This window comes from Bos indicus x Bos taurus, chromosome 11, assembly GCF_003369695.1.
Source record: "Bos indicus x Bos taurus breed Angus x Brahman F1 hybrid chromosome 11, Bos_hybrid_MaternalHap_v2.0, whole genome shotgun sequence".
Taxonomy (NCBI): Eukaryota; Metazoa; Chordata; class Mammalia; order Artiodactyla; family Bovidae; genus Bos; species Bos indicus x Bos taurus.
In genome coordinates, this window is record NC_040086.1 from 46,526,621 (window position 1) to 46,541,081 (window position 14,461).

A 14,461-nucleotide genomic window follows, 5' to 3' on the forward strand; every position below is an offset into this window, starting at 1 on the left:
CCTGCCAATGCAGGAGACTTGGTTCCATTCGTGATCTAGGAAGATCCCACACATCGAAGAGCAATTAAACCCAAGAGCCACGACTATTGAGCCTGTGCTCTAGAGCCCTGGAGCCACACCTACAGAGCCCATGTGGAGCAACTACTGAAGCCATCTCACCCTAGAGCCTGTGCTCTGCAACAAGAGAAGCCATCCCAATGAGAAGCCTGAGCACCACAAATAGAGAGTAGCCCCTGCTCGCCACAACTAGAGAAAAGCCTGAGCAGCAACGAAGACCCAGCACAGCCAAAAATAAATAAATAAGATTACAAAAAACAGTCACAGGTGGAATGTTGAATTTGACCCCATGAGATAGAAATGAAGGATTATAAGAATGATGGTTTATCAAACACATCTCCACTAAGTAGAGTTGGGCCAGCAAGGGGCGCTGTCCCTTCCTGGGACTATGCTGACCTCTGGGCTTGGTTCCAGGGTGGGGGTGGGGGATTCCTAGAGTCAGACCCCGCTGGGTCCAGAGCCTGCTGTGTGATTTTGGCCACGTCGCCTTTCTCCTTAAGGCCTACTTCCTCCTTGTCCCAGGAGAGTGTTGATTTAGATCAGAGTTTTCCAAACAGAGCTCCATGCATGCCTCTCTGAGGTCCCTGGAAACAAAGTCCATAGAGGGGAGGCTGAAAGGCTGGGCTCGAACCCTAAAACCCCACTCCCACCCAGCCCTCTGCTTCCCAAACTCAACTTCCCTGCAGGGCTTTTGAAGAGGAGATGTTGATGCTGAAAACAAAGGAAACCAAGTAGATGAAAGGCAACTAACTGGAGAAAATCTTTAAGATTTTGTCTAGATGCTGGATCCTAAGATGATAATGAGGTTGCCCTACCTTAGCTTTCTCCTCCTCCTGTGTAACAGGGAAGGAACCACATGCTCCATGGGGATGATACAGGATAAAGTGAGACAATATGAGTGAAATTCTGTGTGTGACAAAAGTGTGAGTGTTGCGATATTTTCAATCATGGTAAAAGGAGGAAGTTCAAGTCAGAAAACTCTTCCAGGCCTAATGGTGACAATTATGTTAGTCGCTCAGTTGTGTTGGACTTTATGCAACCCCATGGACAATAGCCCATCAGGCTCCTCTGTCCATGGGATCCTCCAGGTAAGAATACTGGTGTGGGTTGCCATTTCCTTCTCCAGGGGATCTTCCCAACCCACAGATCGAACCTGGGTCTTCTGAACTGCAGGTGGAGTCTTCACTTTCTGAGCCACCAGGGAAGCCCAGAAGCTTCCAAATGATACTGCAGCTGCTATACCATGGACCACACTTTGAGCAACAAGGTGTTTTTTTTTTTTTAAAAATATGCTTATACAAGTAACTTTATTTTGGGGGGCTCCAAAATGACTGCAGCCATGAAATTAAAAGACGCTTACTCCTTGGAAGAAAAGTTATGACCAACCTAGATAGCATATTCAAAAGCAGAAACATTACTTTGCCAACAAAGGTCCATCTAGTCAAGGCTATGGTTTTTCCAGTGGTCATGTATGGATGTGAGAGTTGGACTGTGAAGAAAGCTGAGTGCCGAAGAATTGATGCTTTTGAACTGTGGTGTTGGGGAAGACTCTTGAGAATCCCTTGGACTGCAAGGAGATCCAACCAGTCCATTCTGAAGGAGATCAGCCCTGGGTGTTCTTTGGAAGCAATGATGCTAAAGCTGAAACTCCAGTACTTTGGCCACCTCGTGCGAAGAGTTGACTCATTGGAAAAGACTCTGATGCTGGGAGGGATTGGGGGCAGGAGGAAAAGGGGACGACAGAGGGTGAGATGGCTGGATGGCATCACCAACTCGATGGACATGAGTTTGAGTGAACTCCGGGAGTTGGTGATGGACAGGGAGGCCTGGCGTGCTGCGATTCATGGGGTTGCAAAGAGTCGGACACGACTGAGTGACTGAACTGAACTGATACAAGTAACATAGTTTTTAAAAAATCATGTATTTGATTGTACTCAGTCTTAGTTATGGCATGCTGAATCTTTAGTTGCAGCATGTGGAATCTAGTTCCCTGAGCAGGGATCAAACCCTGGTCCCCAGCATTGGAAGCATGGAGTCTTAGCCACCAGACTACCAGGGAAGTCCCTGAAGTGTTCTTAAAAGAGGAAAAGCTTTAAGCCATCCTCAAGCTGCTAGAATGCCAGACACACAAAACTTTCTTCTGTTTAGTTCCATGATATAAACCAAGATGGGCTTCCCTGGTGGCTCAGATGGTAGAGTATGCCTGTAGTGTGGGAGACTGGGGTTTGATCCCTGCGTTGGGAAGATCCCCTGGAGAAGGAAATGGCAACCTACTCCAGTATTTGCCTGGAAAATCCCATGGATGGAGGAGCGTGGCAGGCTACAATCTGTGGGGTCGCAAAGAGTTGGACACAACTGAGTGACATGTCCGTATCCCAAGAACTCAGCTTGGGAGATACTGAGTGCTCCATAAACATTTGATGAATAAATAAACTAGCCACTGACATCTCAGTAGGGATTAATGTATTGTATTGGTCAGAAAATTTGAGCAGACAGAAGCCTTGGACCAGGGAAGTTTTGAAAGAAGCCTATACAGAGTGAAGTAAGCGAGAAAGAAAAACACCAATACAGTATACTGCTACTGCTGCTAAGTCACTTCAGTCGTGTCCAACTCTGTGCGACCCCATAGACCGCAGCCCACCAGGCTCCCCCATCCCTGGGATTCTCCAGGCAAGAACACTGGAGTGGGTTGCCATTTCCTTCTCCAATGCATGAAAGTAAAAAGTGAAAGTGAAGTCGCTCAGTCGTACCTGACTCTTAGCGACCCCATGCACTGCAGCCTACAGGCTCCTCCATCCATGGGATTTTCCAGGCAAGAGTACTGGAGTGGGGTGCCATTGCCTTCTCCGTATACTAACGCATATATATGGAATTTAGAAAGACGATAACAATAACCCTGTATACGAGACAGCAAAAGAGACACTGATGTATAGAACAGTCTTTTGGACTCTGTGGGAGAGGGAGAGGGTGGGATGATTTGGGAGAATGGCATTGAAACATGTATAATATCATATATGAAACGAGTCGCCAGTCCAGGTTCGATGCACGATACTGGATGCTTGGGGCTGGTGCGCTGGGATGACCCAGAGGGATGGTACGGGGAGGGAGGAGGGAGGAGGGTTCAGGATGGGGAACACGTGTATACCTGTGGTGGATTCATGTTGTATATGGCAAAACCAATACAATATTGTAAAGTTAAAAAATAAAATAAAATAAAAAGAAAGAAGCCTAGCAAAAGGGAAAGGACTCTGTTAGGAGGAGGTTTAAGGATTAGGAGGCTTTGCAATGAAAAGATCTGACCATCAGGTGGCAGTAGCACACACAAGCTATATTAGGCGTCCCTGATGGTTCAGCGGTAAAGAACTCGCCTGTCGATGCAGGAAATGCAGGAGACAAGGGTTTGATCTCTGAGTTGGGAAGATCCCCTGGAGCAGAAAATGGCAGCCCACTCTAGTATTCTTGGCCGGGAAATTCCATGGACAGAGGAGCCTGGCAGGCTACCGTCCAGGGGGTTGCAAAGAGTTGAACATGACTGAGTGACTGACCAAGCACACACGCTTCTCAGGAGGTACATCACAGCAGGGGTCTGTCCAAAGGCCACACAGAAGTGGGTCTCTACTTAGGAGGAGAGCAAGCCGACTCGGGGGAAGGGGCTCCTGTGTGTGTAAGTGATGTCACTCTGTAGCGCAGTTGGGAATCTCTGGGTCAGAAATCTCCAAAGGACAGCAGCAGCTTGGGGATTTTGTGACCTGGGGCTCATTCCCAGCTAGCAAATGCTGGGTATACTTTCCTGGGATATGCAAAGCAAGTGGGCTTGAAATGGCTCAAAATCTCTTTATCTGGGTGATACTTAACACAGTTAGGCAGTGGCTCACAGAGCTCAGCCTGCTGTGAAGAAAGGACCACACATACAGGCCATCTTTGGCTCATGGATAGAACACAGGGCCTGGGCAGCAAGGAAAATGAGGCTTTGTTGGGACGTCCGTGGTGGTCCAGTGGCTGAGACTCCATGCTCCCCATGCAGGTGGCCCAGGTTTGATCCCTGGTTGGGGAACTAGATCACATGTTGTTTATTCCCCAAGTCTAGTCCAACTCTTTGCCACCTGATGAACTGCAGCACCTCAGGCTTCCCTAATCCCTCACCATCTCCTGGCGTTTTCCCAAGTTCATATTCACTGAATCAGTGATGCCATCCAACCATCTCATCCCCTGTCGTTAACTCATCCTTTTGCCTTCATCCTTTCCCAGCATCAGGATCTTTTCCAAAGAGTCGGCTCTTCAGATTAGCTGGCCAAAGGATTGAAGCTTCAGTGTCAGCATCAGTCCTTTCAGTGAGTATTCAGGGTTGATTTCCTTTAAGAGTGACTAGATCATATATGCTGCAACTAAAAAAAAAAGAGAGATCCTGCATGCACAACGAAGATCAAAGATTCCATGTGCTGCAACGAAGATGGAGCCAAATAAATTAAAATAAAATATTTTAAAAATAAAGTGAGGCTTTGTACAATTAAAATGCAGGACAAGGGTGACTAGGAGGTGGGGGACTCAGGTGGGGGAAAAAAGTAATTTAAAAGTCTTTTCCTGTCACTTCCAGCCTGATTGCACTATAAGATCACAGAATCAAAGAACAGGTAATTTGTACATTTGACACTGAACACACACGGATCCAATCTTTAAGACTTTCACAGAATAGTCAGGGTTTCTTTACTAACTAGCTGGTGAACTTGCCCAAGTGACCTCTCCTCTCTAGGCCTCAATTTTCTCACATAAAATAGGAAAGGGTTGGATCTGTAGTTCTTATTAGGTTCATGGGCAGAACTTAAAAATAAATGATGCCAACACCCAGTCCCAGTTCCCAGAGACTGGCTTGAGGGTGGCCTAGGAGTGAAACTTGGGCATCAGTGTGCCAGCGCCAAGACCCCCCGGACCAGAAGGCTCTTGACTCAAGGACCCTGACACCAAGACTTCCTGCTGCTTCTTCCAAGTCACCTGTATCTGGTGCCTGGCAGAGGCTTAAAATGCAAAGAAGGGAAATGGTCCTTAACTTCAGAGACAGCCTCCAGAGAAAGTCAGTCGAATCTTTTGACCATATTTTAATTTGGGTTGAAGATGGTGTTACTGAACTAAACTTGGTCCTCTGTTCACCTGCACACAGTGAAGTCAATCTACTGACATTCAGTTGTGGTGAAGGAAAATTCAGTGTTTATTGCAGGGCACCCAGTAAGGAGTCTGGCGGGTGATACTCAGATTAAAGAAAGGGTGAGAGAGAGTTGGGCTTCCCAAGTGGTGCCAGTGGTAAAGAACCCAACTGTCAGTGCAGGAGATGTAAGAGACGTGATTTCGATCCCTGGGTCTGGAAGATCCCCTGGAGGAGGGCATGGGAACCCACTTCAGTATTCTTGCCTGGAGAATCCCAAGGACAGAGAAACCTGGCGGGCTATAGTCCATGGGGTCGCAAAGAGTCAGACATGACTGAGGCGACTTCACGCGCACGAGGGAGAGGGTTACTGAGTGTGTGATCAGCTTGTGACCATCAACATTCTTCTGATTGGTTGTTCGTGAGGTAATTGGGAGTCAACATCATCACCTGTCTAGTTCCAACCAGTCTGAGGTCTCTGTGCTTGTGAGTAGCATACAGTTGACTTCTTCTACCTGGTGGGGGTTTCAGTGTCTGCAAAATAGCTCAAGAATATGGTTCAGAATATTATCTCTAGCCCTTGAGAAGAAACTAAAAGTCCTTGACTTTATTTAATGAATAAACTATTATTATTTTGTCTTGCTTGAATATTTTCCTTTGTTTCTGTATATTCCCACTCCTCTGATTACATTTCTTCTCTGGAACTCAAGAAAGGTATATAAGGCTAATTTTTTTCCCTACATTATAAGTGGCAGGCAGGGAACACTGTCGAGGCGGGCTCTGTCCTGGGAACCCGCTTTTCTTTGATACTCTTCAATCTTGACGGGGAAGAGGTATGGGAAAGGAATAAAGTTTTGATGGAGAGATTAATCATAAACTCAGCAGAGGAACTCAATTTTAGGGGAATTCAGCTTTAGTAGAAGAAGTTTTTCTATTTTCTCAGTCTAAGACAGTTTGAGCTTAACTTCTGGGGGGCATAGATTGTGCTCTAATAGAAGGTGTTCAGTCGAGGCAAAATTTTTGCAAATTTTGGGGAAACCAAAACATTTTGTGTTTTTTCTTCATATAACTATGAAATCCCTAAGTCAGAATGGCAAATCTCAACATGCTCGATACTAAACTCAGTTGTCAGAAAAGTTTGGAGAGACAGTGAAATACTCTATTTCTATTGGGCTTCTTAGCCTGAGAAAACTTAGATAGAGGGATGGTCAACTTTCAAAAGAAAGTTTTGCCTCTGGGTTTACCATCCTTACTGTGGTGGTTGTTTAAAAAGCAGTTCAAGAAATATCCACCAGGGGTCAACATTTTCCTGAAGATAATCCTATTATTCTCTTCCCATCTTAGTTCTGGGAAAAATCTTGAGAAGAAAAATATATAGTTCAATTCATGCTCTCGGGAGTGAAAGTCAAGTCTTTTAAAGATTTCCTAAGCAAAAGCTGTTTTTTTTCCCTCCAGGGAAAGTTTTTTCTCCTATTAATTGAGCTGCAGTTTAATCCTGACTTGGACTATTTACATGTAGGATTTGACCCTTGACAAGTATCCATCAAATGTTGTCTGTGCTTACCTATGTCTAGTCTCCAAAGGGATTCTAAGGGCTTCTCTTCTCCCAAGAGATTCTAAGGGTCTTTTTATACATACTTGAAAGTCAACAGGGACTTTTCTGGTTGTTCAGAGGTTAAGACTCTGCCTTCCAATACAGGGGGCATGGGTTTGATCCCTGGTTGGAGAACTAAGATCCCACATGCTGTGCAGTGTGGCCAAAAATTAAACAAGAAAAAAGAAAAGAAAGCCAACAAACTGTGGTCCTGTTTCTAGCTGAGGACCTCTTACCTGGATGATTGATTGACATGTGGAATGAACCCTACCCCACCTCCACCCAAGGGAGTACACACACTCATCTTGCCAGAACTCAACACAGAAGTTCCAGCATCATGTCTGCAAGGAAGACAGGCATGTTTTCATGTTGGTCGGTGGTGTCTGGTGCTCTCTATAATACATAAACAAAAAGGTCAAGACCCTCATTACCATGAGGAGTTGATCCATAGAGGTAACAGCCGTGCCTGCATCCTCTCCCCAAGGAAAATCCACACAGATTGGATGACTAAGAAAACTTGACTCAGAGACAGAGCAGAGGAATGATCTTGGTGGCCAGTGAACTCAGACTGCTGCTTCTGGTACTTCACCTTCACTCCAAGGGCCTTCCTCCCATGTCCTGGAGTCAGGCACTCCCCTCCAAGGGCCGTGATGGAGTCACTCCTCCACCTTCTTCTCTCTCCTTGGTACTGTTTCTTATGTGGTCATGCACATTTTCTTTCCTTTTATCACAGGCCATGAAGCTGGAGCATGGGGAGCAGGGAGAGGGAGTAGGGACTAGTTCCTGCAGGGCTTGGCCAGTAATGTTTAGATGTATAGCCTATCCTAAGTGAGAAGGTTGGGCTTCCCAGGTGGTGCTAGTGCTAAAGAATCTGCCTGCCCATCCAGGAGACCTAAGAGATGCAGGTTTTATCCCTGGGTCAGGAAGATCCCCTGGAGGAAGGCATGGCAACCCACTCCAGTATTCTTGCCTGGAGAATCCCATGGACAGAGGATCCTGGCAGGCTTCATTCCATGGGGTCACAAGGAGTCAGACATGACTGAAGCAACAGAGCACGCACACACACAAGGTGGGAGCAATCTGAGCCCTATCCCTTCACCACCCTACACCCTGCTTCAGAGTGCCCGCTCTACTCGTCTGCACCACCTAACTCCTACTCAATTTTCAAATCTAGGCTTTTGGGCAACTTTTTCCATGAAGACATTGAGGACCATCTATGCCATCCCTCATTAAGTTATATAGATAGATAATTTCATTATTTATTTATTATTTTGGCTAGGCTGGGTCTTCATTGCTCACAGGCTCTTCTCTAGTTGTGGCAAGCAGGGGCTACTCTTTAGCTGCAGTGCGAAGACTTCTCATTGTGGTGGCTTCTTTTGTTGCAGAGGACAAGCTCTAGGGTCCTCAGGCTTCGGTAGTTGTGGCACGTGGGTTCAGGAGTTGAGACTCCTGAGCTCTCAAGTACAGGCTCAATAGTTGTGGCACATGGGCTTAGTTGCTCTGCAGCATGTGGGATCTTCCCAGATCAGGGACGGGATCCATGTCTCCTGCATTGGCAGGTAGATTCTTTATCACCTAGCCACCAGGGAAGCCAAGGGACTAAGTGTTTTGCATTTTGCAATCCCCAAAGCACTTGGCCACTTACCTGAAACTGATTAAAGGTTTCTCCCCATGAGGAAGTAGAGAGTTCCTATGAAAATTTTTCCTAAGCCTAAATGGTATGAAGTGAAGAAGCAATTACCTTAGGACACATCTTGCTAACAGATGCGCAAGATAAATTGAGATAAAGCACAGATGCTCATAGATACAGTTCAAAGTTACTGCTGAGAGACCGAGTGTAGTTCCCAAGAAAGGAACTCAGGGGTGCTTAGGTGCTGCTAAGGCTTCTGTAACAGCTGGCTACAAAACAACCACTGATGTTATTTTTGGTTTTCTCCTTTTTTTTTTTTTTTTGTAAAAGCAAAAATCCTCTTTGGATTCCATCGGCAAAAACAGTAAATTTTTTGTAAATCTTTTGTAAAAAGAAGTGGTGTCAAGCAGACTTTCCAAAAGCAGGGGGTACCTGTAAAACTTTCTGTAAACACATTAGGAGCACATTAATTTCATGTGCACCTCCCCTTTACTCTTCTCTTTTCTTAGAAGACTCTGCCCCAGAGATCCACCTGGCTTGTTTCATCTTCTGACTCTTTGCGACCCCATGGACTGTAGCCCACTAGACTCCTCTGTTCATGGGATTTCCCAGGCAGGAATACTGGAGTGGGTTGCCATTTCCTTCTCCAGGGGATCTTCCTGACCCAAAGATCGAACCCAAGTCTCATGCCTTGGCAGGCAGGTTCTTTATTGCTGAGCCATCAGGGAAGCCCACTCCCATATCAGTACCTGATTATTAATTCAAAAATGTTCTTCATGGAGCATGCTGTTGGTCCCTCACTCATGTCTGACTCTTTGGATTATAGCCCGCCAGGCTCCCCTGTCCCTGGAACTCTGCAGGCAAGAGTACTGGAGAGGGTTGCCATTCCTGGAGCACGGGCTCTACGTCAATTCCAGGTGCTGGAGACATCACACAGAGCGCCCCCTAGCTCAGCCTGGAGTGGAAACCAGTTCCAACACACGGAAAATTAATAGTATTTTCCCATAATTACTTTGTATGTTCAGATTTTGCCTTCTTTCTTGTCTTAGGGGGTGAATTGGGAAAATAACGATTCCTTCTCCTGAGGGGACTATGTTCCTGTTGTGAAAGCCACAAAAATCTCGGTGGAGCTACTGAAGCTTCCTGAGGCTCATTATATACATTTGAGAAACCCAAATCATAATACTTCTCAGAGTTGTTTGGACAATTAAATAACATGTGTGAATGTCCTGTATATAAAAAAGCATTATTAAAATGCTATAACCCAAGTGTCTCCAGCTGTCTCCAGCTTGCAGAAGCAAAGTGCAGGATGGGTGCTAGGGTCCTGATCCAACTCCCCTAAGCCCCTCACTGTCCCCTAGTATGAAGCCAGCCCCACCCAGTAATTCCAGATGACCCAGTAGGGGGACCTTCATTCCTGTCTGTCAGAACCTCCATCCCCCAATCTCCTTCCACTTCCCTCCTCTCCTTATCTATCAACATCTGTGCCTGGGGCAATCTCACCAAATGATCCCAGAATCCCCAATTCTTCAGATACGCAGTTAGTTACAGTGTTAGTAATCACTCAGTCATGTCCAATTCTTTGTGACCTCATGGACTGTGACCTGCCAGGCTCCTCCATCCCTGGGGTTCTCCAGGCAAGAATACTGGCGTGGGTAGCCATTCCCTCTCCAGGGGATCTTCCCTATCCAGGGATCAAACCTGAGTCTCCAGCATTGCAGACAGATTCTGTCCTGTCTGAGCTACCAGGCAAGCCCCATTGTAAACCCAGATAGCTTTAAAAATTATTTTGGACTTTGAGGGGGTTTCTGGAAGAGATTAGCATTTGAATGGGTAGACTGGGTAAAGCAAGTGGCCTTCACTAATGCCTGTGGACATCATCCAATCTACTAAGGGTGTGAATAGAACAAAAAGGCATAAGAAGGACAATTTGCTCTCTTTGCTTGAGTTGAGAGTATCATCATCCGTTTGATCATCGCAAAAGCAAGAGAGTTCCAGGAAAACATCTATTTCTGCTTTATTGACTACGCCAAAGCCTTTAGACTTGGGCTTCCCTGGTTCTCAAGTCTCTGGACTCAGACTGGGACTCATAGCAGTCAGTTCCTTGTTCTCCAGCTTGCAGATGCCAGATCAGGCATGAATTCCTATAGTGAATGGGTGGATGGATGGATGGCTAAATAAATAAATCCTCTTGGCTCTATTTCTCTGGAGAACCCTGGCTCATACTGTACAAATAGATTTGTAGCGTTGTGCAACCGTCACCACAGTTTCATCATTTTTATCACCCCAGAGAGAAACCCCATATCTTTTAGCAGTCACTCCCTCTTCCCCTTTCTCCCAGTCCTAGGCAACAATTAATCTATTTTCTATCACTACAGATTTGCCTATGGCAGACATTTTATATAAATGGGCTCATGCAATATGTGATCTTTTGTGCCCTTAACTTAGTGTGATGTTTTGAGGTTAATCCATATCATAGTATCATGGAGCAGTATAGCTGGATGATATTGCATTGCATGGACATACTACTGTGTTTTGTTTACTCATTCATCAGTAGATGGACATTTGGGTTGTTTCCAGTTTAGCCTATCATGAATAATGTTGCTATCAACATTTGTGTACACATTTTTTGTGTGAGCATGTGTTTTTATTTCTCTTGGATATGTATCAGAAAGTAGGATTGTAGGTCATTCGATACTTCTATGGTTAACCTTGAGGAATGACCAAACTGTTTTCCAAAGCTCGTTGTTGTTTAGTCCCTAAGTCATGTCAATCCTAAAGTAAATGAAGCCTGAAATTCACTAGAAGGACTAAAGCTGAAGTCCTGATACTTTGGCTACCTGATGAAAAGAGATGAATCATTGGAAAAGACCTTGATGCTGGGAAAGATTGAGGGCAGGAGGAGAAGAGGGTGACAGAGGGTGAGATGGTTGGATGGCATCACCAACTCAATGGACATGAGTTTGAGCAAGCTCCGGGAGACAGTGAAGGACAGGGAAGCCTGGCTTGATGCAGTTCATGAGGTCACAAAGAATCAGACACAACTTAGTGGCTGAGCAACAACATGTCCAACTCTTTTGTGACCCCATGGACTGTGTAGCCTTGCCAGGCTCCTCTGTCCACGGGACTTCCCAAGCAAGAATACTGAAGTGGGTTACCATTTACTTCCCCAGGGGAATCGTCCCGATCCAGGGATCAAACCTGAGTCTCCTGTATTGGCCACCAAATTCTTTACCACCTGGGAAACCCCTTTCCAAACTTACTAGATCATTTTATAATCCTACAAGCAGCATAGCCAGGCTTCAACTGAACATGAACTGTGAGCTTCCAGATATTCAAACTGGATTTTGAAAAGGCAGAGGAACAAGAGATCAAATTGCCAACATCCGTCTGATCATCAAAAAAGCAAGAAAGTTCCAGAAAAACATCTATTTCTGCTTTATTGACTACACCAAAGCCTTTGACTGTGTGGATCACCACAAATATATGGCATTTAGAAAGATGGTAACAATGACCCTATCTGCGAGACATAAAAAGAGACACAGATGTAAAGAACAGACTTTTGGACTCGGTGGGAGAAAGCGAGGGTGGGATGATTTGAGAGAATTGCACTGAAACATGTTTATTACCATATGTGAAATAGATCGCCAGTTCAGGTTTGATGCATGAGACAGGGTGCTCAGGGCCTGTGCACTGGGATGACCCTGAGGGATGGGATGGGGAAGGAGGTGGGAGGGGGGGTTCAGGATGGGGACACATGTACACCCATGGCTGATTCATGTCAAGGTATGGTAAAAACCATTACAATATTGTAAAGTAATTAGCCTCCAATTAAAATAAATAAATTAACTTTTTTTAAAAAAGAAAATTCTTAAATGGATGGGAATACCAGACCACTTGACCTGCCTCTTGAGAAACCTATATGCAGGTCAGGAAGCAACAGTTAGAACTGGACATGGGACAACAGACTGGTTCCAAATAGGAAAAGGTGTACGTCAAGGCTGTATATTGTCACTCTGCTTATTTAACTTCTATGCAGAGTACATCATGAGAAACGCTGGACTGGAAGAAGCACAAGCTGGAATCAAGATTGTGGGAGAAATATCAATAACCTCAGATATGCAGATGAATACCCTTATGGCAGAAAGGGAAGAAGAACTAAAGAGCCTCTTAATGAAAGTGAAAGAGGAGAGTGAAAAAGTTGGCTTAAAGCTCAATATTCAGAAAACTAACATCATGGCATCTGGTCCCATCACTTCATGGCAAATAGACAGAGAAACAGTGGGAAAAGTGGCAGACTTTATTTTGGGGGGGTCTCCAAAATCACTGCAGATGCTGACTGCAGCCATGAAATTAAAAGACGTTTACTCCTTGGAAGGAAAGTTATGACCAACCTAGGCAGCATATTTAAAAGCAGAGACATTACTTTGCCAACAAATGGCTGTCTAGTCAAAGCTATGGTTTTTCCAGTAGTCATGAATGGATGTGAGAGTTGGACTATAAAGAAAGTTGAGCGCTGAAGAATTGATGCTTTTGAACTGTGGTGTTGGAGAAGACTCTTGAGAGTCCCTTGGACTGCAAGGAGATCAAACCAGTCAATCCTAAAGGCAATCAGTCCTGAATATTCATTGGAAGGACTGATGCTGAAGCTGAAACTCCAATACTTTGGCCACCTGCTGCGAAGAACTGACTCCTTTGAAAAGACCCTGATGCTGGGAAAGATTGAAGGCAGGAGAAGGGGATGACAGAGGATGAGATGGTTGGATGGCATCACCGACTCGATGGACATGAGTTTGAGTAAACTCCGAGAGTTGGTGATAGACAGGGAGGCCTGGCGTGCTGTAGTTCATGGGCTGCTAAGAGTCGGACACGACTGAACTGAACTGAACCAGAAGCATAGGAGGATTCACATTTCCCATATCCTCACCAACACTTATTTTCTTTTATTATGCCCAGCCTACTGGATGTGAAGTAGTATCTCACTGGCATTTTGATTTGTATTTCTCTGATGTCTAATGATGTCAACATTCAGAAAATGAAGATCATGGCATCTGGTCCCATCACTTCATGGGAAATAGATGGGGAAACAGTGGAAACACTGTCAGACTTTATTTTGGGGGGCTCCAAAATCACTGCAGATGGTGACTACAGCCGTGAAATTAAAAGACGCTTTCTCCTTGGAAGAAAAGTTATGACCAACCTAGATAGCATATTGAAAAGCAGAGACATTACTTTGCCAACAAAGGTCCGTCTAGTCAAGGCTATGGTTTTTCCAGTGGTCATGTATGGATGTGAGAGTTGGACTGTGAAGAAAGCTGAGCGCCGAAGAATTGATGCTTTTGAACTGTGGTGTTGGAGAAGACTCTTGAGAGTCCCTTGGACTGCAAGGAGATCCAACCAGTCCATTCTGAAGGAGATCAGCCCTGGGATTTCTTTGGAAAGAATGATGCTAAAGCTGAAACTCCAGTACTTTGGCCACCTCATGTGAAGAGTTGACTCATTGGAAAAGACTCTGATGCTGGGAGGGATTGGGGGCAGGAGGAGAAGGGGACAACAAAGGATGAGATGGCTGGATGGCATCACTGACTCGATGGACGTGAGTTTGAGTGAACTCCAGGAGTTGGTGATGGACAGGGAGGCCTGGCGTGCTACGATTCATGGGGTCGCAAAGAGTTGGACATGACTGAGTGACTGAACTGAACTGAACTGAACTGAATGATGTCAAGCATCTTTTCATAAGCTTATTGGTCATTTGTATATCTTATTTGGAGAAATGTCTATTCAAATATTTTGCCCATTTTTCACTGAGTTGAAAGATTTCTTTATATGTTCTAGATACAGGTCCCAAAGTTCATGTTCTTACAATACAGAGTTCTAGGTGTTCCAGAACCATTTGTAGAAAGACTTTCTTTTTTTCACTAAATTACCTTGACACTTTCGCCAAATGATGCCAATTGACCATGCATGTGTGGAACTATATTTGGACACTTTACTTCCATTACATTGGTCTGTTTATTTGTCTTCATGCCTTTTCAGTTTGGAG